General features: G+C 52.1%; 1 long non-coding RNA gene across 1 annotated transcript; it reads left to right on the top strand.

The window, feature by feature from the left end:
* The first annotated feature begins 217 nt into the window (after nt 1-217).
* Nucleotides 218-2,973, top strand: LOC137167494 (uncharacterized). Its single transcript, XR_010924120.1, has 2 exons — nt 218-296; nt 2,753-2,973. It is a non-coding gene; the product is annotated as an uncharacterized lncRNA (long non-coding RNA).
* Nucleotides 2,974-10,788: the final 7,815 nt, after the last annotated feature.

The raw sequence follows: 10,788 nt of genomic DNA, 5'->3' as shown, positions 1-10,788 counted from the left end.
TATCTGATTGATCAATCAATAAGAAAGTCATTAGGCAAAATGACTTTCAGGACAGGGTTAATTCTTTTATAGCAAGGAAACCCCCAAAGCTGCCCTTGTCTTAAAATGTCCAGGTGTAATTACGTACCCCATGCAAAAGCTTCTGGTTGAAATACTGTAGGAAATGCAATAAGCTCACCCTGCCTTTTATGAGGGAGCCTTTTGCCAGCAGGGGCAGACTTAAAATGTCCAGCTCTTGGTTTGCTGCTGCTGATTTCCAAGGCTATTTGCTATGCTGACAAGGAAAGCAGCTAGAGGTAAGGGATCTTCTTGCAATCTTGCTCAGGTGGTTTGCAGAGACAGTGCCTGTGTGTGTGATTCTTTATGACTTTGCAAATCCAGTAAAACTCTTTAATCATAAACTTCACAGCAACTGGGTGGTGGGAAACCTCCTGCCTGTCTCCATAGGAGACCGATTGCAGAAGCTGTCCCTGTTTCTTTATGTGCAATTCTAACCTGTACTAGGTACTGTGGTCTATGGAGGGGGCTGTATGTAAACCCTTGCTCTAGCCTGGTGAAGAATCTGATGATAAGCCCTACAAGGGGGGTGTCAGTCAGGCCCCAGCAGCCAGGGTGCCGCTCTTCCCCCCTCACCCCTCTGCTTTGCTGGAGCAGCTCAGTCTTGTAGCAGCCTGGGAAGGGGGAATGGGGCAGAGAGCGACTCATGCCCTGGTTGTGGGGAATATGCTGGGGCTGAACTATGAGGAGACCCCAGGTGCTGACAGCAGGAGCTTGATGCATTTTGGAGCCACAATGGGGTCATCTGTCCGTGGTCATACCTGGGCCGGGCTGTCCCCCTCCCCAGCGCGGCTAGAGAAGGGACGTGAATCACCAGCTAAAGCAGCTGCACCAGGCCCGATCCTGGACTCTCACACTGGTGTGTTGCTGGGGTGGCTCGACTGCCATAAACCGGTTTACACGGCTGTGAGTGAGAAGAGGAGCAGGGCCGGTGTTTTCGCACCATCCCCTCGCAGCAGAGAAGAGGCGTCCGCCATCTCCAGCTTTAATCCGGTGCAGCCTCCTGGGAGCCGCTCCCATGACTTGAAGAGAGTTGACGGGATTTAGCCCCTGCCGTCACCAAGAGCAGAACCAGCCCTTCCTTCATTTAACACACCTGCCCCTGACCCCAGGGCTAGGTGCAATCCTGGCCGTGCCTGCGCCCCCCTCTCTGCTGCACTCCCCTGCTGCTGTGCATGTCTGCCTGCTCCAGGACCCGGTGCCCGGGGGCAGGACGTGGCTGTGGGTGGCATGGCAGAGCAGTGCTGCTGGCGAGGGCAGAGAGGAGTGTATCTTTCCTCCCAACCCATCGTTTCTTCCTGCTACGGAAGGGCTCGTGCAAGAGGCACTAGCAGACGTGGACGGGAAGCGGGTGAGAGCCAGGAAGGGACAGGAGGCTGGGGCAGGGGGGGGGAGGGATGATGTGGCTTCTTTACCTTGCTCAGCCCTCGCCCGTTAGCCCATGGGCTCAGAGAGGCGGGTACCAGCGGCTGAGAGCAGCAGTCGGCCACGAGCATGATCCTTTTAAGGACAGGCTCTTCCGGTCCCGGCGCTGCTTGGAAGTGGTTTCCCCGGCTACCCTATCGCCCTGGTTACTCAGCCAGGGAGGTCAAGTACAAGGCACTGGGGCATTTCTGCTCCTTATCAGTTTCTCCCTCCCTTTATCTGCAACGGTTATTTGGGGCATGGGGAGAAACGCCCCCGTGGGGATGGGTGGCACCCGAGGCCTGGCTAAACGGACGGGATCAAAGTCTCCCTCTGCGTCCTTTTAACCAGGCCGCAGCCCTGCCTCCTCCCCTCCCTGCTGGCAGAGAAGGCCTGGAGCAGCCAGCGCGGTGTGTGTCTGAGCGGTGCGAGGGAGCAGCATGTGAGACAGAGCCACGTCCCGCACCGGTGTCCCAAACCGGGAGCATGAGAGAGATTCCTTCAAACCAGTGGGACCTGCCCCCCTCCTGCAGGTCTGAAATATCTCCTGGGCATCACACCCCAATCCAGGAGTGGGTCACACCCACCTCCGCCAGGCACCCGAAGGCAGGACGTGTCTAGCTTCTCGGCTGCTATGGCCTCATCGAATTGGCAGAGAAACCCTGGAGAACCCCGATTGGCCCAGGGTAGGGAGTCCTGGGCTTTGGATCCGAACGCCCCTGCCCAGCGTAGCATTTTAGAGCTGGAGAAACCGAGGCACAGGGTGGGGCAGTGACACACCCCTCCTCTATCTCATCCTCCGCCTGTTGACAAAGTGAGCCCGGTGTGGGGTGCTCGCAGTCCCACTGGAATCAGCTCAGCCTGGGGTTGTTACCCTCCCAGGATAGCTGCTTAGTAATGAGGAGGCTGAAAGGGAGGCCGGGGAAAGGATTCTGCTTATCCACAGCGGAGCCTTAATTGCAGGTGGGGTGGGTGCGTCAGTAACGCCCATCACGGGCGGCATCTCTGCCCCCGTGGAGTTGCCAGAATTCCGCCTCCTCCCCTGTAGCCGTTTGCAAACGGGGCCTGTCGGCAGGGCAGGGCTGGCAGCTGGCGGGATGTGGGCACAGCTGTGCTGTGCTGGGCAGGATTGGCTACCACGCAAAGGGGGATCTGCTGCTAGCAGTACTCCTCAGCCATAGATTTCACAGCGCTGGAGGAAGGGAGGGTTGAATCTCCAGGCTCCAGCCCTTCCACGAGCTCCCAGGGAGCTTCCCGGGCTGACTTAAAGCCGTGGTCCGAATGTTTACAGAACTGGATGGATCAGGGCCCCCGTTCCAGCCGAGACTGACTGGCGATGGATGAACCACCGCGACAGCTGTGCTGCTCTGGGACAGCGCAGATCACAGAGTTCAGGACAGAGCACGCTCCGTCAAGGGGATCCAAATGTGGAACAAACTTCCAGAGGAAATCCCAGACAAATCTGAAGTCTGACCATTTTAGGAAATGCTACACGACCTTCCTCTTCAAAAAGGCCTTTTCACTGTAAGAACACTCATACCCCTGACCCAGGGGACCCTCCCATCCCTGACACTGACACTGACACCCCCTCCTACTTCCAAAGCCCCAAAACCTCCATCTACCCCAAAACCCCAACACAGACTCGCCCTCCTCCCCCTAAACACAACCAAGCTACCAAAAAAAATCCAGGAACTCAATAAAATCTGAAAAATCCAAACCAAAATCTCTTCCTTCATCTAGCTCAATTGTAAGTTCCTTGGGGCAGGGACTGTGTCTGTGCAACGCCTGGCACCAGGGGGCCGTGATCGCCACTGGTGTCTCTAAGGACTGTTCTACTACACATCACACTGATCATTAGACACGTTCAGTACCGTAGTGCCGAAGGGCCACCCAGGAAAGTGGCCATTGTGTTGGGGCACTGACGCTATGCAGTAGCCAGCCTGTCCAGATACTAATAATACAGGCTGGCTGCACCTGCCTGTCCCCACAGCTGCATGTCACCAGCCTGACAGCACCGTAGCCAGACTCCCGAGCAGGCAGGCCGCAGCTACTGTAAGCCAGGGCGCCAGGCAGCAACCCGCGGCTCGCAGGGGGACCGCAGCTGGCCCGGGAGCAGCAGGCACGGGGTGTCTCCCACTGCATTTGGGGCGCTCCCGGCGCCAGGCAGCCCAGATGCACCGTGTAGACTTGGCTCCTCCCTGCGTTTTATCTGGTGATGACAGAGAGGAACAATTACAACACTTCGCTCCGGTGCAAAACAAAGGCCTAGCCCAGCTTCCCCACCCCTGGCAAGCCAGGGAACCGGTTCTGCCCTCACCGCTCTGTTCCAACCCGATGGGAAGGGCTCTGAGCTTCGACTGGGGAAGCACCGCACAGGCTGAAACTGCTTCCCTCGTGCAGGGCCCTGGCCTGGCCAGGGCAAGTATTTTTAAAAGGCTCCTCTGGCAAAGTGTGGCTCATGGGAGGGTGGGGAGCAATTTAGGATTCTTCACGGAAATTGGGTCCAATAAGTGAATCCACGCCCTTCTCTGGCATGGGATCCCCAAGCACCCGGCCAACATCAAATCCTCACCAGCCTCCTGGGGAAGTTTCCCCATTTTGCAGATTGGTAAACTGAGGCACGGAGCAGGGAAAGTGACTTGCTCCCGAAAGCACACAGCGTCACAGCTGGGGATTGAACCCAGGCGTCCTGGCGCTCCAACCACCAGATCCTTCTCCCCTCCCAGAGTCAGAAAGAGAACCCAGATCCCTGGCCCTCTGGTTTAACCCGTAGAGCTTACTTTGCTCCCAGAGCAAAGAACAGAACCCAAGAGTCCTGGCTCCCCATCCCCTCCTCTCAAACCTGTTTTATTTATTTTATCATGACTATTTTTAATGTCTGAGTTATCGTTGCCCAGTGCATTAAATATAAGACTTGGAACAGGAACGTGTAGGGGCACCCAGTAGAGACTTGCCAAGATCATCAGCAGAGACAGGACAAGGACCCACGTCTCTGAAATCCCAATCTAGGGCCGGCGCCACTAAGCCACACTGCCGGTGTACAGCTGCCCATTGGCAAGCGCCCCTGGCTTGGGTGAGGTCTCTTCTGATTTACACTAGTGTAAGTGACAACAGGAGCCACTGGGTGCTGGGCCATCCCACCCACGTCTTGGGACTGGGACACCACTAATGGCCTGGGATTCTTATTGTGTCTTTTGCTCTTTTCACGTGTAATGTGAAGGCTGAGAGGGCGGTGTCCAAACACCCGTGTGTGTAACACACAAGGCCCAGCTGGGCTGTTGCTGCTCTAGCAGATTCTGGGGGCTCTGGAGAAACAGAACACAGTGAGCGCCATTCAAGAGTTCACAAACAATTTAAAGGGATACTGCCCGTTTCTTAGACACTACACTTTCCCTTTCTCCTGCACCTGTCCTGCCCTCATTAACAAAGCAACTTGCCCGGGCACCTTGAGAAAGCCAACCACTCATGCCAACAGGGCTGGGGCCTCTGGTGGGGCCGTCACGTGCTGCTGCTTCCTTTTTAGGACATGTCTCAGGCTCCTTTCCCCTGGGAGGAGTAACTGAGTTCAGGAAGCTTTGGGAAATTAACCTGCCCTCAGACACACGTGGCTCCTGGAGCCTGATGTCACCACATCCTGGGCTGCTAGGAAACACTAAAAACCCCCGCGCTGTATCCGGCTAGCCTGCTCCTGAGTTATTAATAGCAGCCGGGGCTGGGAGGTGGTGCACAGAACCAGCAGAACTGGTTTGAGGCCACTTTGGCCAGGCTTCCGCTCTTGCCTAAATGTACATGCTGAGCTTAGACCCATGTATTGTCCACCACCCAGCAAAAGTCCAGGCCAGTCAGCTGAGCTTTCCCCCTCGGTTAGCGTTCCGTGCCCCCAGAGTCCTGCTAACTAGCGGCCTGCTGGCTTCGTTACTGACAGCACACAGGGCTTTACGACGGTGGGCAGGTATCATCATCTACGCAAGACGGGTAGGGAAACTGAGGCACAGGGAGGGGTGGTGACAGTGGAGTCTAGTTTCGTAGATCAGAGCAAGGGGCTAAGACTCGGGACGCCTGGGTTCTAAAATTGGGAACAAAGAAGATGCAGGTAATTATAGCGCCAGGCAGCCTAACTTCAATACCGGGAAAGATATTGGAACGAATTAACAAACAGTCCATCTGTAAGCACCCAGAGGGTACCAGGGTTATAAGCATTGGCCAGCCTGGATTTGTCAAGAACAAATTGTGTCCAGCCAGCAGAGTTACTGGCCGAGTGGATGGTGGGAAGCAGTAGACGTGATAGATCTCGATTTCAGTAAGTCCCTCGTGATGTTCTCATAAGCAGATAGGGGAAACCTGCTCTAGCTGAAATTACTGCGCGGTGGGTGCACAACTGGCCGAAAACCTGTGCTCAAAGGGTAGTTAGCACTGTCAAACTGGGACAGGGGATCTAGTTGGGGGGGGGGCAGGGGGCAGGCCTGAGTCTGGCCCCGTTCAATATTTTCATGAATGAGGTGGATAATGGAGTGGAGATTTTTGAAGGCCGGACACCAGGCTGGGAGGGGTTACAAGCACCTTACGGGTCAGGATCAGACGTCAAAATGACCCAAAACGACCTTGGCAAATTAGAGCCCTGAAATCAGCAAGTTGAAATGCAATGGAGACACATGCAAAGTACTTTCCTTAGGAAGGAAAAACCAAACGCACCACTATAAAACGGGGACTAACTGGCTAGGCGGCTGTACTGCTGTGAAGGCTCGGGGGGCTAGAGTGGATCACAAACTGAACATGAGTCAGCAATGGGATGCAGTTTCCCTCCCAGTATAAATAGGTAATAATATTTGCTTACTGTTTCCCCAGGGGGATGTGATGTTAATGATTGCGTGAGGCCTGCTCTGAGATGCTCAGATGAAAGGTGCAGTGTTAGCTTTGTTATCCTCTTGGCCACCCATAGCCCTGGTCAGCTGGGAGCTCTGGGCTGGGTGTGATTTCTCCCTGCCTTCATTTCTCTTTCAGCCTCTCTTGTTTGATCATCTGTGTTTGGCTACGTGGAGTGTTGCGAGGCCTTTGAAAGGCCGCACTTTGGCACAAACACTGCAGATAAACGTAACCCGAGTTCAGGACAACGGCAGCAAGAACCACCCTGTGCCGTGGCCAGGGCAGTCTGCACCTGACTCAGTCCCAGCAGCAGTTAGCGTCTGTCTAGTGATCAGAACACACAAGTATCAGGACTCCTGGGTTCTATTCCTGGCTGGCCACAGGCTCCCACGATGATGACATGGCATCCTCTAGCCCTGAGGAAATCCCTTCAGGGAAAGGGACCCCAGTTCTTAGGAGTAGACAGGTAATAATGGGGGATTCAATTATTAGAAATACAGAGAATTGGGTTTGTGCTGACCACGAGAACCACACAGTGAATTGTCTGTTGGCTTTGAAGGTTGCAGATCTCTTGAGACAGGTCGGTAGACTTATGTGAAGTGCTGGAGAGAAGCCAGTGATTGCAGTAAATGGAGATACCAGTGAGATAGGGAAAGACAGGAGAGAGATCCTGGAGGGACAAATTGAGGCGGCCGGGGAAGAGATTAAAGTCCAGGACCTCCATGGTAGCGTTCTCTGAAATGTTTCTAGCTCCAAGCGCAGGGCCAGTTAGACAAGTAGAACTGCAGGGTCTCAACGTGTGGATGAGATGATGGGGCTGGGAGGGAGGAACGTAGGTTTATTAGGAACCGGGGAAGCTTTTGGGAAAGGAGGAGCCTACAATGGGAGGATGGGCTCCACCTAACCAAAATGTAACCGGATTCCTGGCATGTCAAATGAAAAAGGTCGTAGAGGAGGTTTTAAACTAAGGACTGGGGAAAACCACCAAGTGTGGAGGAGAACATGGTTCAGACAGAGACACCCCTCAGGGCCGGATTTATTAAAGGGGTTACTCTATATTCTAGGAAAGAGGCCAGGATAGACGTTGATAAAGTACAGGTAGGAGCTGAAATAAAACAGGCAAACCAAAGAAGAGCCCCACTCGATTCCACCACATGCAGGCAGACAGCGAAATAATGACAAATCTTAGAAGTGTTTGCAGACAATTGCTAGACGTCTAATGCTAAGATGGGCGAACTGGAGTGCCTGATGTTAAACGAGGATATGAATATAATGGGCATCACAGAAACGTGATGGAATGATGATTGTCAGTGGGACACAGTGATAACAGGGCATCAAATCTCCAGGAATGACACAGGTTGTGCTGGCAGGCGTGGCATTTTGTTAAAGAAGGTATAAAGTCAAACAGAGCACAAATATGAAATGGATCAAACTGTACCACAGGCTCTCTATGGATAGAAATTCCAGGCTTGAATAATAAGAGACTAGCAGTAGGAATATATTACCAACTACCTGACCAGGATGCTCATGGAGATCAGACAGGCTACAAAAACAGACAACCCAATAATAATGGGGGATTTCAACTATCCCCGTACTGACAGGATACATGTCACCTCAGGACAGGATGCAGAGAGGTAATTCCTAGACACCATTAAAGACTGCTTCTTGGAGCAGCGAGTCCTGGGACCCACCAGGGGAGAGGCAATTCTTGATTTAGTCCTAAGTGGCGCATAGGGTCTGGTCCAAGAGGTGAATACAGCTGAACTGCTTGGTAACGGTGACCGTGATATAATTAAATTTAACATCTTTGTAGGGGAGAAAATACCTAAGAAACCCACCACCATAGCATTTAACTTCAAAAAGGGAATTACACAAAAATGAGGAAGCAAATTTAAAACAAACAAAAGGAAGTACTTCACACAACACACAGTTAACCTGTGGAACTCATTGGCAGGGGATGTTGTGAAGGCCAAAAGTATAATTGGATTAAAAAAAATTAGATATGATCCTAGAGGACAGGGCCATCAATGGCTATTAACTAAGATGGTCAGGAATGCAACCTCATGCTCTGTGTCTCCTACACCTCTGACAGCCAGAAGCGGGGAGTGGATGACAGGCGATGGGTCACTTGATAATTGCCCTGTTTTGTTCATTCTCTCTGAAGCGTCTGGCATTGGCCACTGTTGGAAGACAATTGGGCTAGATGGACCATTGGTCTGACTCAGTATAGTCATTCTTGTGTACGTTCTTATGTGCCTAGACAATCTTGGATGTTACTTCAGATCAGAGCCCTGAGGATTAGTCATAGCATCATAAAAGATGAGGGTTGGAAGAGACCTCAGGAGGTCACCTAGTCCAACCACCTGCTCAAAGCAGGACCAACCACAACTAAATCATCCCAGCCAGGGCTTTGTCAAGCCGCACCTTATAAATCTCTAAGGATGGAGATTCCACCACCTCCCTAGGTCACCCAGTCCAGCGCTTCACCCTCCTAGTCACAAAGCTTTTCCTAATATCCAACCTAGACCTGCCTCACTGCAACTTGAGATCATTGCTCCTTGTTCTGTCATCTGCTACCATTGAGAACAGCCTAGCTCCATCCTCCCTGGAACCCCACTTCAGGTAGTTGAAGGCTGCTATCAACTCCCCCCTCGTTCTTCTCTTCTGCAGACTAAACAAGCCTAGTTCCCTCTACCTCTCCTCATAACTCATGTGCTCCAGCCCCCTCAGCATTTTTGTTGCACTCTGCTGGACTCTCTCCAATTTGTCTACATCCTTTCTGTAGCGAGGGACCCAAAACTGGACACAATACTCCAAATGCGGCCTCACCAGTGCTGACTAGAGGGGAATAATCATTCCCTCCATCTGCTGGCAATGCTCCTACTAATGCAGCCCCATGTGCTGTTAGCTTTCTTGGCAATAAGGGCACATTATGGGCTCATATCCAGCTTCTTGTCCACTGTAACTCCCAGTCAATGAATGTTTCCGAAGTGCTTTGAGATCCTCACACAGAAGAAGTTTATATCACAATAGCTTCTAGACGGCCCAACCGGAATCAGGTCCCCATTGTGTCAAGCGCTGCACAGATACACAGTGAGAGACAGTCCCTGCACTGAAGAGCTGATTATCTAAGTAGACCAGAAAGATTATTATCCCTTTTTTACAGATGGGGGAATTGAGACCCAAGGAGATCAAACTACTTGATGAAAGTCACATGGGGAGTCTGTGGCTTAGCCCAGAATTGAATCCCTCTCTCCTGAGTTCCAGTCCCGTGCCTTACTCCCAGGACCGTCACCTTTGCTGTCTGGTTTTGGTGCTATATATGGCTGGCAGCCCAGGTTGCTTAATTCTGGCCTAGTCTTAAGGGAGCCACACCAATGAGTTATGAATAAATATACAGCTGCCTGTGTCTGCCAATCAATAACGCGGTTACGATTCTCAACGGCTGGAACCGCCCGAGGCGAGACCCCAGGTGGTGGGAACGGGCCACAGCTCCACTGGAGTCATTGGGGCCAGATCCCCCGCTGGTGTGAATGGGCCGTCCCTCCACTGGAGCAAATGAACCAGATCCTTTGCTGGTGTAAATCAGCATTGCTCCATTGGCTTCAGTTGAGCTTTGTGGATTTTGCACCTGTTGAGGAACTGGCCCGGGCACGTGTTCTAATAAACCCATGCTCTGTTTATCCCACATATCTGCTGTGGGGCACCAGCCCTCAATTATACAAGGCCTTGGACAGCTACAGCAACAACCTAATATATTTACCGTAAACCACAATTGGACTGATTCGTAGCATGGAAAATACAAATGAATATTAGAGTAGGGGCTATTCTGGCCAGGGTAATTGCAGGCCTTGCCCTCAGAGATGTGTATTCATCACGTAGAGAGGTGACCTCACGCAGGCCTAGACAGGGCATATTTCACCATTCAGAGATAAACCCAGAAATGCCTTCCCCAAATGCAGGGTTTTGGATGTAACCTATCGCCAGCTTTTTAAAGAGATTTAAGCACCTGGAAATGCACAGGTGTCTAGTGGCATATTCAAAGGAGCCTAGGCACCTAACTCCCCTTGACGCCAATGTTTCAATGGGAGTTAGGCGCTTATGTGCTTTTGAAAATCACACTGGGCACTTATTTGCATCCCCAGGCCCCCAAATCCCTTAAAAAATCTGGTCCTAGACACCTACATTTGGAGTAATTCCACTGAAATCACAGGGCCGGATTCTGCTCTCCCACTGACTTTGCGCTGGTAGTTCAATCAATCCAGCATAAATCTGGGTCAGAAAAAATAAATCCAGAAACCTTACTGCAGCGTCAGTCTCACTGATGCATCGGAACTGATATTTCTTTGGTCACTAAGTTATATAGGAATGGCCATTCTAGGCAGATCAATGGTCCATCTAGTCCAGTATCCTGTCTTCTGACGGTGGCCAAGGCTTCAGAGCGACTAAACAAAATAGGGCAAC

The sequence above is a fragment of the Emydura macquarii genome, unplaced genomic scaffold, assembly GCF_026122565.2.
Source record: "Emydura macquarii macquarii isolate MOO-44397 ecotype Brisbane River unplaced genomic scaffold, CSIRO-AGI_Emac_v2 contig_2924, whole genome shotgun sequence".
NCBI lineage: Eukaryota > Metazoa > Chordata > Testudines > Chelidae > Emydura > Emydura macquarii.
Note: the sequence above shows the minus strand (reverse complement) of the source record. Positions and strands in the feature narration are given on the sequence as shown.